The sequence below is a fragment of the Cebus imitator genome, unplaced genomic scaffold, assembly GCF_001604975.1.
Source record: "Cebus imitator isolate Cc_AM_T3 unplaced genomic scaffold, Cebus_imitator-1.0 Scaffold49, whole genome shotgun sequence".
Lineage (NCBI taxonomy): Eukaryota > Metazoa > Chordata > Mammalia > Primates > Cebidae > Cebus > Cebus imitator.
The window spans coordinates 4,971,656-4,981,230 of NW_016107364.1; the positions used below are offsets into that span (position 1 = coordinate 4,971,656).

General features: G+C 34.6%; 1 long non-coding RNA gene across 1 annotated transcript in view; it reads right to left on the reverse strand.

Annotated features, from left to right (window-relative positions):
* The window catches only part of LOC119471084, a 41,678-nt gene extending 39,495 nt beyond the window's left edge, over positions 1–2,183 (reverse strand). Inside the window, exon 1 of the long non-coding RNA XR_005200078.1 lies at positions 2,120–2,183. This is a non-coding gene — a long non-coding RNA (uncharacterized LOC119471084). The remainder of the gene's footprint in view (positions 1–2,119) is intronic.
* Between the last annotated feature and the right edge of the window lie 7,392 nt (positions 2,184–9,575).

Sequence of the window (9,575 nt, forward strand, 5' to 3'; positions counted from 1 at the left end):
AATAAGCAATTCAAACACACAAAACATGACATTTCTAGTTGCCTTATGAATATTCCTAGCTCATTTTGGTTGAATGATCAACATCCTGCTTTTTAATTCTTTCTTGTGTCTTATTTTTATTAACTTTAAACTGTCTAGCTATGTAGATTCAAATCATTATGATTCTTCCCCAATTTATCCACCTTCATTGATGCCTATTACTTAACAGAGTAAGTGCAACTGCTTAGACTAAGCCTTACTTATTTGTCTGCAACCTGAATTTATACTCCTAGAATAAAAGCATAAATAAATTCTGTGACCCCTGGAAAAATAGATTTAAGCACTACAAACTTTACACCTCAATGGTAAACAACATGATCAGAAATATGACTAGCCATTGAAAAACTATTTGAAAATTGTCAAAGTTCCCTTTCCACAATAAAGTGATTTTTAATGCCATTTTATTTTTATAGTACCTTTGAAGCTGGAAGTACACTAGATAAAAAATTAATAGATAAATGTTAATCATAACATACATCTGACAAAATGAGTTAGATATTAAGGTTTGGCTTGGGCAATGTGGGTGCTTTCTTGGCCATTTAGCTAAGAGTAGTAAAGGTATTTTGACTAAAAAGTGTGATCTTACTACTTGAGTTCCACACTTCATTTCATATGTAGTAGATTGAGTTTAAGGTTATACATTTCAGTAGGTCAAATCTTACATACTTATATAAGATTCTGCGTTAATAATACTTAGAGTCTTGCCTTTTCTGCAATGACTAAAAAATATGTGAGTAGCATGTTAATATCAGCTCTTTGGTTGCATATCAGGATCATCTTGTAGAGCTTTTAGAAATACAGGCTGGGAGTGGTGGCTCATGCCTGTAATGCCTGAATTTGGGAGCATGAGGCAAGCAGATCACTTGAGGTCAGGAGTTCAAGACCGGCCTGGCCAACATGGTGGGACTCTGTCTCTACTAAAAATACAAAGGTTAGCTGGGCATAGTGGCAGGTTCCTGTAATCCCAGCTATTTGGGAGGCTGAAGCATGAAAATCGCTTGAACCCAGGAGGCAGAGGTTGCAGTGAGAGGAGATCTCACCACTGCACTCCAGCCTGGGTGACAGAATGAGACTCAGTCTCAAAACAAACAAACAAAATGTGTAGCTGAGGCTTACCCTATAGCTACTGGATTTGATTCCCCATGGGTAGTGACAAATAATCTGTTTTTTTTTCTCCCTTTTTAAAAAAAATTCTGAGTACTCTAGTTTTCATAGGACATTTGAAACTAAGGTTTTTGAGGCAACAATTTGATATGTTAACTAGAGAAGTAATATGTGGAACATAACCGGTATCATATCTAATATATGGTCAAAAACAGAGGCACAATAATCACCAAAGTAACCAAAACTGTTTATCACAATGTGGTTGGAAATGAGGAAAAAGATGGAAATTACCTCAATGTCAAACGAAAGGGGATTAGTTAAATGCATATAGTTCAGTCAGCTACTCAAATGCAATATGGCCATTATATGACAATTTAGATCTAAAGACACTGACACATAAAATATTTACTGTACACATTCTGTGCAAAAAAGAAAACACTAAGTAACAATGTGCACAATAGAAGCTCATTGTGAAACAATAAACATAGTTTTTCTTTTCTTATATAAATGTAAAAAATTTAATATATATTTTTATCTATATTTTCTTGTATATATATTTAATTAATATGTATTTTACATATTTTATTGTATATATATATTAAAAATTTAAGTCTGGGAAAATACACCATAACGGTAAAGTGCATTTTTTTTCTGAGTGGTAGGATTATGTGATTATTCTTCACACTTTACTTATTTCTGGATCTTTTTTATAGTAACTGTTTTTGTTGTTGTTACTCATATACTTTCATTTAGAAATTCACAGTCTGTTAGCTAATAACGAAATAATTGACATCAATGAAATATGAAGAAAGATGAGAGAAAAGTTTCTGGGGAAACCAGAGCCTCTGTGTCAGAGAACACAAGGCTGATAAAGTGTCTAGTCCTTCCATGTTGCCACTGTTAGAAGGCCAAGGTTACCCTGAGAGGACCACGGTACTCCGAGCATTGGTTTAGTAGTCAATAGTACCTAGTTTACCTGCTTCCTGATGTGAAGACCATATCCTGCCATCAGTTCTTACACAGCCACCTCTGGCTTTGCCATGATCCTGAACAGCAGCAAGTCCAGAGGTTGCACGGGAAGTGAAAAACGACTCAGATGCAGTGATCTAGGGTGAAGAGGAAAGGGGAGGAAAACCACCACCAAGCAACCTCCCCCAGAGGTAAGTAGTAGAAGTAACCAAATCACAGAAATAGACTGTTATTAATGTTTACCATATGCTTAATTATGACCACCTCAATGAACATAAACATTCATATAGGTCCAATTAAAATGTCTAATTTAATCGTTAATGACGTTGTTTCGTTTTTGTCAGATCAGTGACCTGGGCTCCTTATTTGCCTGAAAGAGTTGCCTGTTAACTCTTAAGCAATGGTATCTTAAACAAGGAATGTGTCATGGAAATCAAGTGTTGTTTAAGTGTAGCAGGGGTTTCCACAGGCAGACACTTGTAGTGAACAGAGTTATGGAGCAGCAAAAGCCCAGATCTAATTGGAAAAAGAGAAAAAACACATTGCGTTTTGCCTCAAATATAAAATACCATCCTCTCAAAGGTGGTTCTAAATTTCAAAGGACTTTGATTTCTAGGTAGATTCTGGGTGGAGAAGACATCACTTCATACTGGGGCATGAATGCAGTCTTTTAATCTGGGAAGTAATATGATTGGAGTTGAAGTTTGAGAAGATTAATCAGGCTTGGTTGCAGAATGAGAGAGAAAATGAAGTCAAGAGATTGCTTTGGGGGCCCTAGCAGGAGCTTCATCATATTTCAAAATGATCAAATATAAAAAAAAAATTATGAACTACATAAGCTGTATAAACTAATTTTCAGTGATTTTTTTTTTGATGGTTATGATAAAAGAACCAGATTGGCAGAAACTTTTACCCTGAATCAAGGGTTAAATTGTCTTTGAGCTCATCTTAACGGTAACGGAACATAGGGAGCAAACAATCGGGTGGCTGCCTCAGTGCTTGATTTTTAGCAGTTTTAAAGAGAATAGTTACATTTCTTCTCCTGGTAAGAAATAATAAATAAATAAAAAGAAATGAATTCCCTATCTCTTTGTACACCAGGCTATTTCTTCAAAACATTAAATGCTATTGATGGGATATCACCTTTTACAATTTGTGTTCATTACAATTCTCTTGTCATGAAAGGCAAAAGAAATATAGCATATATTAACGACTTTTACAGAAAGACTAATTCTAAGAGAATCATATCTTTAAATTCGAATTTATAATAATTGTGCTGTACATTATGGTTTCGTTATATGTGTATGTTGTGGAATAAGACATGCTCTTAGTTTTTCATTTCATTTATTCATTTTGCAGTTTACGTTATTGTCTCCTTTGAAGTAAAATTTAATAGGATGCTCTCAAATTTTATTGGGGGTTGACAGATGGCCAAGGAAAATGTTTCTTTTTTCATCAGAATACAACTTGTGTTTTGATTAACCTTTATGTGCTAATAAGAACTCTTTCAGAATGCAGTCAGAAAGGGCAAACAAGTCTCTTTCATAGAAATGATAACATGTCCTTTAACAGACAAGGAAATCCATGGGAAAGGCATGTTTTTGCATTTGTCACAGCTTCCTATAAACCAAGGATAAATCAAATGAGACAAGAGAGGAGCCGTTTTACATATGCTTCTTGATAAGATGATCTATTTTAGTCTTCCTCTCTTCCCTTCCTCTATGGAATTTTGCATCCCCTCCTGCTTTTAATGTTACCATACTATTGCATATGTATTTCTTACCATGCAATAACTCATATTTATTTTAAAGAACACCAGACTTGAAGTCAGCGGATCACAGGGAATGAGGGGGTTTGGATGTGAGGCCTTTTAAATATAATGTAAAGCTTATTACAGTCTATGTTGGGTAAAGGGATGGGGCTTAAAAGTATAATAGGGAGGAAATATTTGAACCACATTGCTGAAAGTAGCAAATATTTAAAGCATTTATATATGGAAATTTGAGTAATATATTAAATTTATGGTAAACTATTTGGGAAGGTTACATAACTCACATTTTATTATACCTTCTATATCCTATGCAGTTTAAAACACATGATGAGCCCATCAAGTTAAATAACCCAATGAAATGTGAACATGCTCCTTTGTATTGAAGTTAAATTTAGTGAAGGCCACCCACTTTCAACAACACTAAAACAGGAATATTCTGTTGTTGCTGTCCATTAATATTTTATTTTTCACTGTACAGGGAAGTGTGATTATATTGAGATAGGTTTCATAAATGTCCTATAAACTGTTATTTCAAAATGTGTAAGTTATATAAATCGGGAGTAGTAATTATAACTTTTACAAACAAATTCCCCTGTCCTGCATTATCAATTTAATGGAATATTCTTTAGAGTTCAAAAAGAAAATAAATAATAGTGTTGTTTAATATTGGAAATTCTAAACTTTATCTGAGTAAAAAAGGTGAAACAGCAGATGCCAATATTTTTATCTTATTAAAGCAAATTAAGAAATCCCCACTGAAAACTTTACATCTAAATGCCTGGTTCTTTGGAGAGACATCTGAGTCAGGCTGAATTAAGAAATGAAGCTTAATATTTATAGCCCTAAGAACTATGCAATGACTCTTAAATTTATGATTAACAGAAAATATAACAATTCTCTAAGGGGAAGAAGTCATTCAAAACCAATTTTCAATTCCCTAAACGTGTTATTTTTTAAAGACCCAGTAAGCCATGTTGAATATTTAACTTAATTAATAATTATAAAATGTACTGCTATGATGCATTCTGAGATATTGAAAGAGGAGTTTTACCATGCAGATGGAATAAAATTTCCATTCATTTACTTCTAGATGTGTAAACAACATTATTAAGTCAATTTACCAAATGAATAAATACTATCATGTGTAACAGTGTGGTAAATGGAGAAATTAAATATAAAAAGTAAAATTATGCTTTAAACATAGAAATCACATTCCCTTTGGTCTAGCATAATTGTAACCTGGTGGTCAAGAACTACAAATCAAGAAAGAGGATGACAGGGGTTTTAACTTCATTCCCCTCAGATTTTGACTTTTGATTGTCTCAATTTATATAATTTTATGTTGTCTATCGCTTAACACATTGCTGTAGCTATTATTGTTTTTGATAGTTTTGTCTTCTAGGCTTTGTACTAGTTATAAATGGATTGCACATCACAATTACGGTGTTTAAGTATTCTGGGGTTGTCTTCATGTTACCAATGAGTTTTGCACCTTTGAATGTTTTCTTTTTCCATGTTAGTGTTTTTGTTTTCTTTCAGAGTGAAGCATTTTCTTTAGCATTTCTTATATGACTGGTCAGGTGGAGGTGAATTATTATAAATTTTGTTTGAAAAAATTGTAACTATCTTTTCAGTTTAGGCATATATTTCTTACTTTGAGGATTTTCATTTGATGTTTTAGTTATCTCAATCTCTTCATTAAATATCTCTGATAAATTTCTGAGTCACTTTATTGTATTATCTTGGAGATCAGTACGTTTCTTTAAACTACTCTAATTACTGGCCAGAGAGTTCATGGATCACTGTCTCATTATGGTGGTCACTGGTTCCTTGGCCTGTCCATTTGGGGAGGTCATGGTTCCCTTTGTGCTGTTGTTTCTTGTGGATATGTTCCTGTGTCTTTTCATCGAAGGATTATTTATTCTAGCCTGTGGATTGCTTGGGATTTAATTGGCTATGTTAGCTTAGAGAGTCTTCATAATTTACCTATTGAATTTCTTATATTTTTTTCACCAGTGCCTTTGTTTCCACACTAGATGATGCTTAAAGCCGAAGTTTGCCTCAGCTCTAGTAAACGACCCTAGAGCACTGCTGGGGCAGAATGGGGGAGGTCCCAAAGGGGATATCCCAGCTGAGTGGAAGCCCTTGCAAGGGATTTGTGCCCAGAGAACCATGGAACATACCTCCTGTAGGGTGTTGCTGCCAGCAACCACTCTGATTTGTCATCTCCTTTGGCTGAGGGGCAAAGTAAAGTTTCCAGGATTGTGGATGATAGTCTCACCTCCCTCTTTGTCTCTAGATATGTCTCCCCTCAGGCACTCAGAATATTTCCATGGGTGGAGACATGGTCAGGTCTCCTGCAAAGAACCCAAAATGCTGAGGATGCTGGTTGTCACCATATCTCACTTTTTGCAGCATAGAAACCAGGAGTTGCAGGAAATTTTCTGCATGCTTGGTGCTACACAGACTGGGGTGAGGGGTGTCATGGATATAAAAATCGGATTCTCATACTGTTTGCCTGGAGATGTTATTTCTCTGAGACCTTGGGAATTAACTTCTATTTGAGTTCTGGGATATGACTGGTAAAGATCTCAGTGCCGTATATTTGGCTTTGGTTGTCTGGGGTAGGGGTCAGTCAAGCCGGCTCGTGTCTATGTCATCACTTCAGCACTGGAAGTCTGTATTTTATTCTTTATATAGACATATTATAAGCACATCTCTTATATTTAATGTATATATTTTCCAAATCTAACTCTAGTTTTGTGTTTACAATGTAATGACGACACTTATGTGTCTATCACAGTTCTAAGTACTTCATATAATTTAATGCTCATAATGTTGTAATATTATGTGATATTAAGTGATATTTTCTCCATTTTACAGATAAGAAAAATGAAGCATATGATATTTAACTGTCTACAGTTAAATTGTCTACGTAGCTAATAATTATGCAAGTTGGGATTTAATCCCAGGTCACAAGTCTCCATAACTTATATCCTTAATCACGGTGATACTTGGGTTAATACATGGTCCAGCTTCATTATAGTTATCACTGTTTGACACATGGCTTAATCCAGCCTGACAATCACCCACTGCAGTGGTTTCAAGTCTAGGATTTGAATATCCTATTAAAACAATATGTAAAAGTAAACTTATTTCAGATGGTATTACTTAAATTACTAAACCTGATTTACCAGTCACTAGTCTAAAATCATCTGTAAAATATTTTATGAATCTTGATAATAGTTATGCCCGTTAGGATATGGCAAGCATCTCTAATCCCATTATGTATATTGTCAACTAAAGAACAGGAAACTTGAGTTATCACCTATATTTCTAGAGACCAGGTGCTGAAGGAGGATTAAGGTGCAAATATTCTAAGTGACATTTCCATGATTAGCTTGAAGTCCTGCTCTGCCTCCTGTACTTATCCAACACCCTTCTATTGCCCTAAGACTTTAGCATCTAGCATAGGATTTATTGATCTGCCTTTTCTAATTTTAGTCCTGCAATAATTTTCTCTTTAACTATATTTTTCTTTAGTCACTTGGCTTTGTTTTTTTTTTTTTTTTTTTCAAAGCCTTATAAAATTCCTTCCTTAGCAAAAAGTATTTTTTCAACCTACCTTAACTCCCAAACAAAGCTGTCCTTTCAAGATTTATTGTTGTTTCCTTGAGGGACACTATCTTTGAAGACCTATTCCAACCACTTTGGTGTGTCTTTGAAGAAATCTTATATCTATATCATACATTTTAAAGATTTAAAGATATTATAGTTTGTTGACAATGTATTATGTAATCCTCATACTGTATCTTAAATGGAAAAAAATGCCAGCAGCGCTGAACTTGCCAAAGTAATACCTAAAGTTAAATTTTCATTTTATCCTATTCTGTTACATTCTATTCATTTCTATTAGAAAATTCGATTTCTCATTCTACTCATTTTATTTTTTTCCTTACAGACACCTGAGGTAGAAGTGCAACAAGACTTCTTAAATTTTTCTACAACTTTATCCAAAATCCAAGACGTATTTTCACTATGGATGTGTGCAATCACACATCCATTTTTTAAGTATTTGCAGCTGGGCAAGGTGGCTCATGCTTCTGGTTATTGCTTTGGGTAGAAATGTTAGCTATGTGATTATCTTTTATTCATCAAATTTTCTAAATTATCTTACTGTTCTAATATTATAGTATTCAGTAGGTTATGTGGGGGGTTTTTCAATTTTTCCATATGTACATCATATAATTAAATAATATCAGCTTCATTTCTACCTTCCAGTCTTTATCTCTGGTGATTTTGTTGTCATGTATAACGTTACAGATGTTATTGCCTGGAACACAGGACTCTGAAACAAGCACCAGCTTCCCTTCTGCCTTCTCCTTGGTCCTTGTGGACAAACAACCACTGAACAGGTAATATCAAGGTGCTTTCCCTCCACCACAATGGCGAGACTATACCCACCCTGAAAGTGTAGATGTATTCAATTCATTAGGCAAAACTCAATGTTACCTAACCTGGAGGACCAAGCACTCGGTGACCTTGGGTAGATATTCAGGGAGTTAAATGAAGAGTTCCAAAACAAAATCACTGGCAAATACATGGAAATAGGATGAAAGAGAGAGTTAAACATAATGATATCAAGCCAAGTATAAGTTGACAAGAAAAACAAAACTGGTGTACATAAATGGAAGAAAGAGAACTACAGGTAATTAGACCAAAGTCATATCACAAAATATATGCTAGATTAGGCTTCATTAGAGCAGTGAAGGATACTAATTTCATTTAATTCACAATAACAAACATGTTTTATTTATTTTTGTGTTGAAATTCACCTCGTTAGTTTCATAAGCAGATTTTTATATATAAGGACAATGTTAGCATACCATTACTAAACAATAAAGTCTCCATCGTGTGTGTTTGTTTGTTTTTTTATTGTCTGAACCTAAATTTGACATGTTTTACTGTCCCCCAGAGGGCCCATGATATGTTACAAAAATTGTAGGAGTGGTATTTGATATCCTCTCTTTAGATAGTAAACATAAACCACCAGCTCACAGGGTCAACAAAATCAGGGAGTGCCTGATCCACAGTACCTATACATCAGGCAAGATTAACCAATTCCTGCTCAGGCAGCTCCAGGTTACTAAAACGCAGCTTGAAGATTTAGTATAGGGAGCACAAGATGCTGCATGAGAAAAAAACTGGTTCAAATTAGAATGGATGTTTAGCCTTGTGAAATTTCCATGAACTAGGTGACAAGTGTGATAATTATTACAGATATGACTTGTTTCTGAATAATCCAGTGGCATTTATTACATGCACAGTGTTTTACATCACCATTCTATTTCTAAAATATTTTGATCACCCCAAAAGAAAAGCACTTAGATTAAGTAGTCAATCCCATTTCCCCTCTCCTTGGCCCTGGCAGTTCCCTATCTACTGTCTGCTCTCTTAAGGTACCTATGCTGGAGATTTCATACAGATGAAACTTTATAAGATGTGACCTTTTGTATCTGGCTTCTTTCACTTAGCATGCTAACAAAGTTTTATCCACATTGTAGAGTATATTTGTATGTTAATCATTTTTGTGTCTGACCAGTATTCTATCATTATACATATACCGTATTTTGTTCATCCATTCATTTGCTTGATGAGCATTTGGGATGTTTTCACATTTTGGATGTTGTGA